Below are 13,332 nucleotides of genomic sequence, written 5' to 3'. Positions count from 1 at the left end.
AAAATGTGGAAAGTCCACTCCTTTGTATCCACAAGCTAATGGGCAAGTAGAAGCAACAAATAAAACAATTGCAGATATATTAAAGAAGAAATTGGAAGGACATCACAAATCATGGTGCGAACAAGTACATAATGCAGTATGGGCTTATAATACAACTAGAAGAGAAGCTACTGGAATGTCACCTTTTTGTTTAACATACGGAGTTGAAGCGGTGTTACCAACAGAAGTTGTTATTCCGACAACAAAAAGAGAAGCTTGGGAGAAGAATCTTAGTGCGGGTTTAATTTTAAACAAACTTGATTAATTAGAAGAAAAAAGAGAAAAAGCTTTACAACATATGGAGAATTATCAGCGAAGATTAGCTCGAGAATATAATAAACGTGTCAAAATACGTGAATTTCAACCATGAGATTTAGTTCTGCGAGAAACACCAGTATATCAGCGAGAAAATGGTGGAAAATTAGCGAAAAAATGGGATGGACCTTACATCATTAAGGAGATAGTTGGAACAGGAGCTTATATATTAATGGATCCAGAAGGGAGAGATGTTGGTCATAGATTAGATGTAACAGGTTGTATTTGAAAAGATATTATCAGTAAGAAGCTTTGGGAAGTTATGAATTCTGAAAAAATAATTGCAGAATTACTCATATAAAAAGAAGATCATGATGTGCGAAATTGTCGCAGAGATAACCACAGAACAATGACATAAAAGAAAGGGGCGAACCTTTATGGCGTACACCCTAGTTTGCGAATAAAATTTCGCAAGAGGCAAATGTAAGACCTAAAGTACGTCATATTAGGGGGTACCTGATACATGGCTCAGGGAAAGGCTACACCGCCACCGGAACCTAAGTCATGGAGATTTGGGGTCAATAAAGCCCATCCGGGAGAGGCACCTTGGATTATCAACTTAAGCATATGACTTAGGTTGGGCGACTAAGGTAATAAGGACTCTCTTAAGGAGTGCATAATTTGATCAACGAGCCGAGGTACACGGTTGAGTCAAGGGTGCCGGGGGCGTTTGAAGCGTTCTTGCCATTCTTGACAAGTCTTGGCTTATACTGCACTCGGCCTGAAGAAAACCCCACTTAGGGTGCAGTCTCGTAACCATAAGCCATATAGACAAAATGGATAAGAGGCTGCGAAAACAGCTGGTTGTTGTTAAGACTGGATGGGAGGAGCTAACCTTGTATGGTAGAAGTACGCCTCCTTGAAGGGGCAACCAGGGGGGAGATAAGGGTGGCACCCTCCATTAGGGAGCTGATAAGTATCTTATGACGCAAATGTCATGAGGGTTTTTATTCGCAGGGATATTAAGGCTTGTCATATTTGTGCAACAATCCTCAAGAGTCAATAATACAAAAAAAAAAGATAAGACGAGATCAATGGGTTTTCGCATGAAAGTGCGAAGACGTCCTGCGATTTCGTCGCAAGACGGCAATGTCATGGGTCTTTATTTTCGCAAGAATATTTAGGCCTGTCATATTCTCGCAACATTCCTGAAGAGGCCATAATACAAAAGAAAAAGTTAAGACAAGATCAATGGGTTTTTGTATGAAAATGCAAGGACGTCCTGCGATTTTGTCGCAATGACAAGAGATGGCATAATAAGACCTTTAATTGGGAAGGCAAAATAAGACCATATGATAAAACAAATTGATGATAAGCATTCACAACAAATTATTTTGTGCAAAGAAAGATAATGAGAGGCAAGTATGGGAATTGATATACAAGAAGCATTATCTTTCTTATCAACAAAATATTAAAAGGAAAAGTTGACTTCAAAGTTATTGAAAAGTGTAGCTCTCAAAAGTGATAAAAATAAGACAGCTCAAGAAAACAAAGCTAAAAAAGAAGCTCAAGCTTCAATATTAATATCAGTAGCAGGAGATGACAGAAATTCTTCGCCAACATTCTCGCAAGCTTCTCCTTCATTTCGGCTTTGATCTTCGCCATGACAAGCATTTTGATTATCGCCAGCAATTACTTCTTCAGGAGAAATTTCTTTCTCATTCTGATTAACACCAGCGGATACTTCTTTAGAAGGAACCTCTTCTTCATCTTCAAGTAAAATATCCTCTGCACCGCTTTCGTAATCGTAATCACTATCAGCAGGACGAGGAACTTCATCATCATATACTCTAGAGGATCAATTGATGTAGGAGGAAGAGAGTTGGACAGTAAGATGTCATTTACAAGGACTTCAGCCCGGAGATGAACTTGGCGAAGAAGTGCTCTTTGATGATTCCTATCTTGAATATCTTTAAAATAAGCAAGGTAATCAAGTCTTCTTTCTGCTCGATCGCGAGAACCAGTGAGGGTAGAGACGAGCAAGGCATTCTCTTTGCGAATTTTGGCATATTTATCCTCCAAGTAAGAAATAGAGGAATGAAGATTCTTCTCAGACTCTGCGAAAAATAGAATACAAAATTTTGTTAAAATAAGGAATTTAGAGAGATATGACAAAGAAAAGATAATTAAGGCAGTCAAACTATTATGACTACCTTCCTTTTGCGAAATAAGGTGTTGAATCAAGGATAGACAACTATTCTCCCAATGGTCCATGGCGTTATCAAATTTATCTCCAACTAAGCCTTTAAGTCGAGACTGAAGATTTTTCTCTTTAGAAACAAGGAAGGCATTTTTCTTCGCAAGAGAAGAATAAGATTCTTCTAATTTGGAATATTGTTCTTTAAGCTGATTTTCCTTCACACTTAGAGCTATTCTACCTTGAATGAGTGTATCTCTTTCAGCGATAGATGATTCTGTTACTTCTTTAAGTTCATTTCTTAAAGAGCGAAGAGATTTCTCTTGGTCAGCACATACTTTTTGGAGAATATTAAGTTGTTGCGAAGATATCGCCATCTTGTTTAAATAAACTCGCTTCTCTTAAGATAAGGTTTTATTCTCATCTGATAAAGTTTCCATCCCTAAATTAGCTTTGGTTAAGGAATAAGAAAGACGAGATACTTCATTACTTAATAGATCTTGTCTTTGAACTAATTGGGTATTTTCATTGGTAAGATTATTTATTTGGTCAAGGGAATATGAATAGAGGTTATCTAATTGGTTATATTGATCCATTAAAACTTCTTTATCAACAAGGGCTTCTTCAACAACAGATTCAAATTGATATCTCTCCATTACTCGTTTCTGATTTAATGCTTAACATGCGAAAGAGGGATTTAAAGGATAATTAAACATGGGAAGGATAAAACCATCAAAAAGGAAAATTAAAAACATAGATGAGGAAATCATACCTCTTAATTGATCATTCTTCTTGCGAAGATTGTCACGATCCAGCAAAACATTCTGAAGTTTCTGATTTTCAAGACGAAGAGCATTACATTCTTTTTCTAAAGCTGTCTGCGAAGCAGCTTTGTCAGAACCCAAATGCTTGCTCAGAATTTCACAAACATTAGACTTGATGGGATCAGTAGAATACCTCTTGCCATCATCCATAATCTCAGATAAAACCTTGAAAGCCATATCTATCCCTTCCACGGTTTCCTTCGACTGAGGAAGAGACTTGGGTAGAGAATTAGTAGAGATAGAAGGTTGAGAAACATTCTCAATGGGAAGAGAATAGGTTTCATTCGCAGAAGGACCCATATGGGGAATTTCAATCATAGAAAGATCAACTGGAGAAATGAAATCAGAGGCAACATTTTCGCGAGTTGGAGATAAAGGTTTATCTTGCGAAGAGGTCGCAGGAGATTTGGAAGAAATGAAATCAGAAGCAGCATCTTCCCGAACCGGAGATAAAGGTTTATCTTGCGAAGATGTCGCAGGAGATTTGGAAGAAATGAGTAGGTGGAAGGGAACAGAAGTTGGAACAGTCTTGAGGTGGCGAGATTTCTTGTGAGGTTTATGAAGATCTTTATCACCCTGCGAATAACAATCTAGATAAGAAACAGAGGCAACAATATTATTATTAGAAAAAGATAGTGTTTCTTACTACCTTCTCATTCGCAGACTTTCTTTTGTGTGCGACAACTTTATGCTGTGATTTGGGATTGTTAGGGTTCTGAACTGTAAATTTAGTGTTGGAGCCGCTTTTGCTGAAATAACAAGAGTATGGGAATCACATAAATAACATAAGGTGATAAACAAGATTAATTCCAAATATATCAATTTCAGCAAAACTTATAAGGAAGAAAAGAGAAGACTAACCTTGATGAATCCATGAAAAACGATAGTAGGGAGATTGTCTCGAAGAAAATCACGAACTATGAAGATCTAGTTTGAAGATGAAGAAGAACTTAAAAAGATTGAAGAGGAAAGAAGAAAAATTGCAATAATGGAATTTGCAGAAGAACGATGAAGTTGCAGAGAGAATAAAAGGAAAGAAGAAGAGAATGAAAAGAAATATATATAGAGTGAATTTTTCCTCGAGAAAATAAACACGGTTAATACGGAAAGATTTAAGCGGTTAAAAAATAACGGTTACAAAAGACGTGTCGAGAAATAAATGGAAGAAAGAATACGTGTGATAAATGTAGAATATGAGAAGATAAGCAGTTGCGGCATTTCTCACATCATTCTCTACTTTGCAGAGAAGATATGAGAAGAGGCAAGATGTAGGATCAGAATCTCGCAACAATTATGTCTCAGTGAAATTATCAATGGTATTGCAAAATAGCGTCGCAGAACAATTTCAGAAACGACGTCAGTAAGGATCATGAGGAAGATGTGATAGTCTTGCGAAAGTAAGAGAGCTTGCGAAGTTAATATTTGTAAGGTTGCGAGAATGTCGCAAACCATATCCGAAAATAAATGACAGATTAGCTGTCATCCACTATGTATTTTCTTATAAATAGTCATTCGAGTTGTAAAAAGGAGGAGAGATCTTTTTTGAGTAAGAAACAAGTAAATAAGAGAGAGAAAGTTCAGAGCAGAATTCATTCTTGATTTCTTTATTTTTCTTGTAAGAACATTCAAAAATTAATCAATAAAATTAAGAGTGTAAACCTAAAAATGAGTTGATCATCAATGAAATCATATGAGGGGTGTAGTGTAGGATTTCCTGCAACTACAGAGTTAATTCAATCACTCGAATTTGTTTGTCGCCGAATTTTTTTTTCAAAAACCAAAAAATAGAGAATTGAATTGTTGTTTGTGATTTGGTTTTAGTTTTTTTTTTCTTTTTTTGATGAATTGGGTTTTAATTTTTGATTGAAGATTGTTGATAGAAATGATTTAGATTTTAAAATTTATTTGAGGAATTATTAAGAATGTATAAGGATAATCTATTATTTTAATACATTTTAGACACCCCTTATCATTCTCTATTGGGTGGATAAAGAAATCTATATGCCTCAATTAATCACCATAGGCCCCAATTTAGACAGGATAACGAGTCTTTCATTTCATCTCTTTTTTCTTTTCTTTTTTTTTCCATTGACAACCTTTTGTTGGGTTGTCATTCACGTGTAGTGTGCTGTAGTATTGACCGTTAAGATGTCGTTGCTGTTGAGACTTGAGACCTTCTTAATTTGATTGATCAAATGTCCCTTTACCTTTCCTGTCACGTTTTTTCTTCCGGCTATTAAATTGTTACTAGATTTTGTGCCCGTGCTACGTTCGGGCATTTTCGTTCTTTTAGCCATATTTTTTATTAGGTGTCGTGGGGTTGCGCCTCGCCCCATCATGATACATTTTTGATTGGGTGTGCTCGGCTTCACCTCAACCAGTCTCAATGCATTTTTTATTTGGTGTTTATGGCTTTGCCCCGCCCTTCGCAATCCTTTTTGATTAGGAGTGGCTTCGCCCCGCCTCGTCTCGCCCCGTCCCGATTTGGTAAATCTCGGGTTCGCCTCGCCTCGTCCCGTCCTGATTTGAATTGGTAAAGTTGGGCTTCGCCTCGCCCCGTCCCGATTTGAATTGGTAAAGCTCGGCTTCGTCCCGCCCGGTCCTAATTTGATAAAGTTCAGCTTCGGCCTCGCCATGTCCCGATTTGATGTGGTAAAGCTCGGCGTCGCCTCGCCTTCCCCCATCCTGATTTGATTTAGTGTGGCGAGGCGACACTTAGGATTTCTGATTTGGTTGACCATATTATATATGAAGATAAGATTTAAATTTAAACATGAAGATAAAATTGAGATGTAAGAGATACACAATACCAAAAATGTATACGGTTAGGTTCCATCATAATCGTATTTATACGGTTCAATGGTGATTAAAAATGTACAACCGTTGATAAGCCATGATTTCTTTATTAGTAATATAGATTTGAGAGCATAATTAAGAGTATATTGGTCATAGGTAGTGGTCGAACTTAGGGTGAGTTAATCTTCCAGCCCGTGAATATGACTTCCACTAATCGAAAGTTCAAAGTTTATCCACCGCCCAATTCACCACAGCCATTAAGAAATGAGTTGATAATACTTATATTTAACCTCAACCAGTTCCACATGTATCATGCCCAATAAGGTTTACACGGTCATCTGAAATGCAACTGAGGATTTATCCGGGGTGTATGTAATCCCACTACAATTGTAAAGAAAAAGGTAGAAGAATAGTAATATATGTAGAAATTGTAGATTTTGGTGAAAATTTCTTTGTATATAATGGCAACTATCAGTGGCGGAACAGGGATTTGAATCTAAGAGGGGCTTCAAGAAACAAAATTCATACTCAAATATATATGGGATGGCTTCACCATATTAACCAAAAGAATTTGTTTGAGGGTGGCTTAAGCCATCCCATGCTGGGCTGTAGTTTCGCCCCTGGCAACTATGTTTACTCAAAATATTAAGTGGAAGCTTTTTTGTCTGTGCAGTCAATCCGATAGTCTAGCCTTAGAACTGGTAATTTTAACTTCCTGCCGAATTGGAATTTACATCTCAAACTAAAGGGAATCAGTCAATGTGCAATGAACTAAAATTTTAAAATATCATGCAACTACTTATACCAACTGAAAGTGATCATCGTAATCCCACTGACATGGCCTTCAGAATCCAATAACTCGGCACTACCACCAACGACTTCATTTCTGAAAATATAAAGTGAGAAAACAGAACATTAATGACAAAACATGGAAGGCACTTAGTATTAACAGATAACATGCCATTACAGTGAAGGATTATATACCTTTCTTGATCTTTGTATGCACTTCATTGTTTGTTCCTCTGGATTGACAACAGATCGAGATACCAGTTTGCTAATCCAGAAGTGCTTGATGCCTCTGCTCAGGTGGAAAGGTTAGGACCTTCCAAAGGTGTGCCTTCTCCATATTCGATGTGGACGTTGACTCTGACCTAATTGGTCAGTGGGAACAAATTACCTTTAGGAAGCAGTTCACAAACCTAAAAACAAAAAGAAAACAAAAAAGTAAATATTGCAGTCAAAATTACTCTTAATGCCATAAAATCATTTTGCAAGTAGTAGAGCACAGGCTTCACTAAAAAAATTAGTTGGTACTGCACTACTGCTATTCTTTCTGAAAGTTTCAGCATGCCTGATTACTTTCTCTTCAACACAAAAAATATATATGTACTTACGGATAGAAGTTAGTAATTGTAGCCAGAAATAGCTGACCTTTTTAAGCGGCTATGATGTTTTAACTTTCAAGTACATGAAATTCATATAGTGTGATCAATTTAAGTATTAGATTGAGTTATTCCGAAATGATGGGTAAAGGACACAATTAAGTTGCCTCTCTAAGAATCAAAAATAAGAAAAAAGATAATATACCTTGTGAAAAGTTGTTTGAGATTTCTTAGACTTCAAAATTTAAGCAAACCCAATATGTAATAGGAGATATACATATTGCTGCTTCATGTAAACATGAATCTTAAAGTCTCAAATGGGATTGTGGAAGAAAAATCCATGACGAACCAACTTGCCACTTTGTCAGGTACCTGCAGAAGCATATGTAGACATTTTAAGATCAATTACAATATTAATATTTATCCAAACAATGACTAATGTTTTTCTACATGCGCTATTTGATTACTTAGAATGCATCATTGAGTTTATGTTCTTAGAATGCATCATTGAATAGTCCCCACTTAACATATCTGCATAATGCAATGAAGTTGCAGAACCTTGGGAATTCCTTGAGATACTTTTCGATTGGAACAAACCGTTGTTAATCTTCATATCGCTACTTCAAGAACCCCTGATCCATCATTGATTAGTTTGTTTGCATGATTTGTATGTCGATCTCCTGAAGAAACAGGTATACTTAAAAGAAAATATATATGAAGTGGATACCTTGTACAGGTTGCCGTATCAAAAACCTGTAAAAGAGACGTGTTTGGTGTCAAAGCAGATATTGGATTAAGTTCCCTTTTTCTATGTTCCCTTTCAGCCGTCATTTGTTTTAGAATCCAAAGAAAAATATTATTTTTTGTTTCAGAATCCTATTAATATGTTTTTGTAGCTAAGAAAAGCGAGTAAAGGTAAATAGAAAGCCCAGATAACACTGGTTTGATTAAGAATAATCGCCACCTTTAGGCCTAAACCTTGCTTGCATGAGGATAATCCCTCCGACACTGGATCCCCTATCATTTTACATGTTTAAAAGACCCCGAGAGGTAATACCAACTAAATGATTATGGAATAAGTGTTGGTAGTAAAAAACCTAGGAGAGAACCAATAAATAGGCATAAGAACTAATAGACTCTTCGATTTAATTTCTAGCCAAGGGAAATGGAAGTTTTAAGACATTCTAGAAGTTGCATATTACAAAAATGAAACAACATCTCAACTGAAACAATATCTAAACTGTCAACCTAAGTAAATGACTAGGTCATAAAAGAACTAAGAGCAACCACTGAACTATTGATTTGCATTATATAATATACAAAAAGAAGGGATTCTACCAACCCATGGAGACTGCTTTGGAACCCATATGGAGCATTTTTTTCAAGAATTTTAGCGCATATCAGTATCCAAAAGAAGTGTTACAGAAACTCTTTCTTCCTTTTTTGTTCCTTATATATAAGGATGTGCTATTCAACCGAAAATTTCAGTCTGTAAGCAAACATCAAGGAATTAGTAGCAGTCTATTGCATCCCTATTGTGTCTGAATACTTGACATAGACAAAGTAATAAACAATGTAGCACTTGTACTCTCAGTCAGGTAATAAGTAAATATCCTTTTATTTTATATCCTATGCATGGATTTTTCTTATACAAACACGGCCTAGAAATGAAACAAAAAAGAGGGTTTCCTAACCTCGATGCACATGATTGATTCCATCGGAAATTAGAGCAGGTTAAGAACTTGGCTTGCTCAAGTGTATGAAACAGAAAGTGTCAAATACTAATACCTAATTGCTTCACTGGATCAATTCGATTACAAACCTGAAAAATTGCAAAAAAAAAAACAAAACACACAAAAAAAATTGACACACCTGCTAAGCAAACAACAAACGCAAATCAGCCCGAACAATTATAACTTCAGGAGCCATCCATTATGGCTGCAGAAAATACCAAAGTATAGACTTTGATGATCCAGTAAAGAAAAGGAAAGAAAAGAACTAAGGCAGTGTATCGATCTGTGTTACCGTTCCTTCCCCGACAGCAGCATTCACATCATTATCTAATAAATCAATGAATAATTATTCTTTGGGTTACAACTTCATCAAATGTAACGCGGGACAGGGGCGCACAGTAGCGGAAGCAAACGTATGCTCATTTTATACGAACCTCAATCCAAGTATTGGGGTTAAAAAAACGGGTTAACAAAATGGCCTCCTGAAAACTATAGAATGATACAAACTCGAATACGTAGCTTTTCTAACAGTAAGCTTATTGGCCATACCTCTGCTAAACTGAACTGGGCATATCTACCCCATCCTTAAGGCAAGTTCGTAGCGTACCACCATCACCTGCCAAGGATTCGAGAATGATAGATATAGATACTAAAAGAAAACCCAGATAAGTTAATGGTGCCCAAATCTGTAGGTCTTTTCTAGGAGCGGAAGGTCTTCCAGAATCACGCTGCAAATAAAAAAGGCAAACAAAAAAGATTAGCTAGAACCTTTAGTTAAACAAAGCTGTACATGTATGTGCTTGCTGAACTACAGACAATGAGTTGGAGACTCAAACGTTCACGGATCAGTCAAATATTAATCCTGGACCTCTTCTATTCAAAAAGTTTTTTTCTTACATGTAAAATAGTAAAAGTCTAAAATTTACCTTCAACTTCTTATTTATGTCTTGTGTTCCAATTCCCATCTTAGACCTACAGATTATCTCAACATGATCCCTAGGTGCTGTCAAAATATATATTTACAGGATATCCTATGCATACAATGGTACAACGAAAGATCATGATACAACGAAAGATCAAAATGCAATTTCACTCCATGTTCGTATCAAATGCAAGAATTAATCTTAAATTAAAACTAAAAATGTGCTTCACCATTTACCTGAATGTTACCACAATGATGCATGTGAGCTCCCTTCTCCAGATTGTGCAAGAGCATCACAGACAATTATCACCTTAAATCTGGAGTACAGAACTCCCTTCTCCAGATTCCTATCATATAATTGAGCAGAGAACCGAATTCCAAGGACATAAACAAAACCCTCTTTTCATTATAGAGCTTACAAATTTCTATCACCCTGCAAATGAAAAAGTTCAGAAAAATTAAAGATAATCAACCAAATAAAATAAAATAAAGATTTCCCTAATTTTTACTCAAACCCAAAAAATCATCCTTAATTTTTGAATGAACAAAAAAGAGGAAAGATCAACAAACAGCTAAATAAGTAAAGACTTGATTTTTATACCTTAAATTTTCAGGAAATCAACGGGAAATCAGAAAATCTCAGAAGGATGATGCTATTGCACATGTTGATTTGTTGACGTCGTTTGAAGATTAGGGATAAGAAACAAATAAGAATCAGTCTTAGCTGCTCTTCCCAAAACCAAACCCTAGTTTCTGAAATTCTTCTATTGTCTTAACTTAATCATCAATCTCAGTTCTCAATAACCCTTATCAATTTCACCTCTGATTCCCCCTTAAGTTTCATCATCAATTTCTTCTTAAACCCTAAATCACCAAACACCGATCGAAATATCATCCATAAGAACATCAACTCTTTTGTCTATGGCATAACTGGTGGATTAGGAAATCACCGTTCAACGTGGGTTAGGAAATCACCGTTCTCAATAACCCTTTTCTCAGTTTATGACGAAGAAGAAGCAAACCCTAATGTTTTTTTTTTTATTTTATTCTTTTTTTTGGGATAATAAATAAATAAAATTCTTTATTTTATGAAAAAAAAGTCTTGTTTTTCTCCTTTTCGAGGAAAAGTGAAACGGAACAATTCTATGAGAGGGTGACGGTCACCGTTCACCGTGGAGTCTAAGGAGCTTAGAATTTTAAAGGAATTACATTATAAGAGTGAAAAAGAACCCCTTTGCCTTGGGCAAACAAATCAGTTTTTTTTACATTTCTGTCCATATACAATTTAAACATTTACGTTTCCAATTATGGTGGTCACATTTCTGTCCATGAATTAATTACCGATCAAAAAAATAATAATAAAAAAAATAAAATAGTGGTGGTCCCATGAGGTGAGTAGTCTCTTTGTTTTTCTCTATGCACTAATCAATACGTGACGACTTAGAAGAGTGCAGTGGTACTTTAGCTGCAATACCGTGTTTAGTTCCGAGTACCGAATTATTGGCACTAGAAAAATGGGTATACCACATAATTTCGAGCAATCAATTTTAATTGGACAATCAAATCGGTTTAGATAAATTCAGTTTATGAAACTTATAGTAAATTGGAAAACAATGCTTAACACGTATTTGTGATTTAGGCGATTTTTCTATGTAACCTTTTTCGCCTTTTTAATAATACCATACCTCTTTTTCCGGAAAAAAGTTTGCTCAACATCAAAGTTAAGCACATGTTGAAAAGGCGAGGGTACCCAAATATACGTCAAGCTAAAACTTTTCCTATTTATAAGTCCTTTCTCCGAAAGTGATTGTCTATGGACCGAGTCGAGACAATACAACTAATCGGTTCACACTTCGTGTGATTGTCTATGGATACGAGATCGAGACAATACAACAACGAAGTATGTTTACTTGATACAAAGGTTCGGACTTAACCAACCACAATAGGATTGCTTATCAAGTAAATAGGAATTAACGTTTGTGTAATTTACTTTAATTATAATAAAACGATTATAATACGGAAAATAAAAGTAAATGACACAGCAAGATTTTGTTAACGAGGAAACCGCAAATGCAGAAAAACCCCGGGACCTAGTCCAGAATTGAATACTCTCAGGATTAAGCCGCTACACTAAATTACACCTAACTTCGTAAAATTGAGACCAAGTAACTAACCCTATAGTTCACTTAGTTTCGTCCGTATTCCCATGCCTCCGACCTATGAATAAGTCACGTACTTGGAACAATCCCTTTGGTTCGTATTCCAAACAGTAAAGGAACAAGAAATCTGTTTGGTATCAACTCTATTCAACCAAGTGATATGAGTCGGAAAAAGGCTCTTCCGTTTATCTTAACATAAACTCCTTCGTCGAGTCTAGATTTATCTTATGTTCAATCACCCTAAGGTAATCGTTTAAGATTAAGCCAACAACACATTTAATCCGAAGAACCGTGTTGATGCCGATCTACTCAATTAATCAATCCAATCTACCACAAGGATAAACCGATTATTTATTGGATCCTCTTTTACCGAAACAAGTATTGTGCACAGCAAAGATTATAAAACCCAAGTCAGATCTTCAATGTCTTCTTTGTCTTCAAATCTTCTTAAATCTTCAATAAAAACCTGCACATAATCACTTGAATCTCTTGTGATCAATCACGCACATAACGGAGTCTGTTAACAATGGATTATCACAAGATCGTCTTTAGAACTAACAACAGTCTAAAGATCCCTGTCGAAACTCTGAACTAGTTTGAGTGATATCAGAAGAGAAGATTCTCAAGAATAAACAAACTAGGTGCAATCAGATTTTAACCACCGTTAGTCAATCAAATCAATCGAAAACAAAGATAAACCGTAATTATCTAGTTTCCCACCAACGGGTCGCGCTAGAGCTTCTCAATCCCAAAGAAGACTTTAAAACGAGCGGCCGTAAGAGATTTTACCTAATTAGATTACTCTCCTCTCTGATAGGCGGCTACACCAGTAACAAAGACAAAAGAGGAAGTCTGTTGTTACGAAGGATTAGTTTGCTAGAAAGGCAAACTTCGTGTATTTATAGACAAGGAAGTTTGGACACCAAGGAATTTCCAAAACCGAAAATATTCTCAAGATATTCATAAATGCACATATTCGGTTTTCATAATTCCTGGAAATGCTCTGTCCAAAAATAACAATCGAA

General features: G+C 36.0%; 1 long non-coding RNA gene across 23 annotated transcripts; it reads right to left on the bottom strand.

The window, feature by feature from the left end:
- Positions 1-6,622: 6,622 nt before the first annotated feature.
- LOC113318000 lies at positions 6,623-11,195 on the bottom strand. Of its 23 annotated transcripts, none has more exons than XR_003344185.1 (10): positions 10,750-11,195; positions 10,386-10,581; positions 9,519-9,954; positions 9,188-9,315; positions 8,832-8,982; positions 8,221-8,246; positions 8,052-8,125; positions 7,699-7,865; positions 7,096-7,310; positions 6,623-6,997 (listed from the first exon to the last, which is right to left on the bottom strand). It is a non-coding gene; the product is annotated as an uncharacterized LOC113318000 (long non-coding RNA). The 23 variants fall into 23 exon arrangements; XR_003344184.1 differs by having other exon boundaries at positions 8,836-8,982; XR_003344180.1 differs by having other exon boundaries at positions 8,221-8,982.
- Between the last annotated feature and the right edge of the window lie 2,137 nt (positions 11,196-13,332).

This window comes from Papaver somniferum, chromosome 10 (assembly GCF_003573695.1).
Source record: "Papaver somniferum cultivar HN1 chromosome 10, ASM357369v1, whole genome shotgun sequence".
In the NCBI taxonomy this organism is placed as follows: Eukaryota; Viridiplantae; Streptophyta; class Magnoliopsida; order Ranunculales; family Papaveraceae; genus Papaver; species Papaver somniferum.
This window is presented reverse-complemented; position numbering and strand designations above follow the sequence as displayed.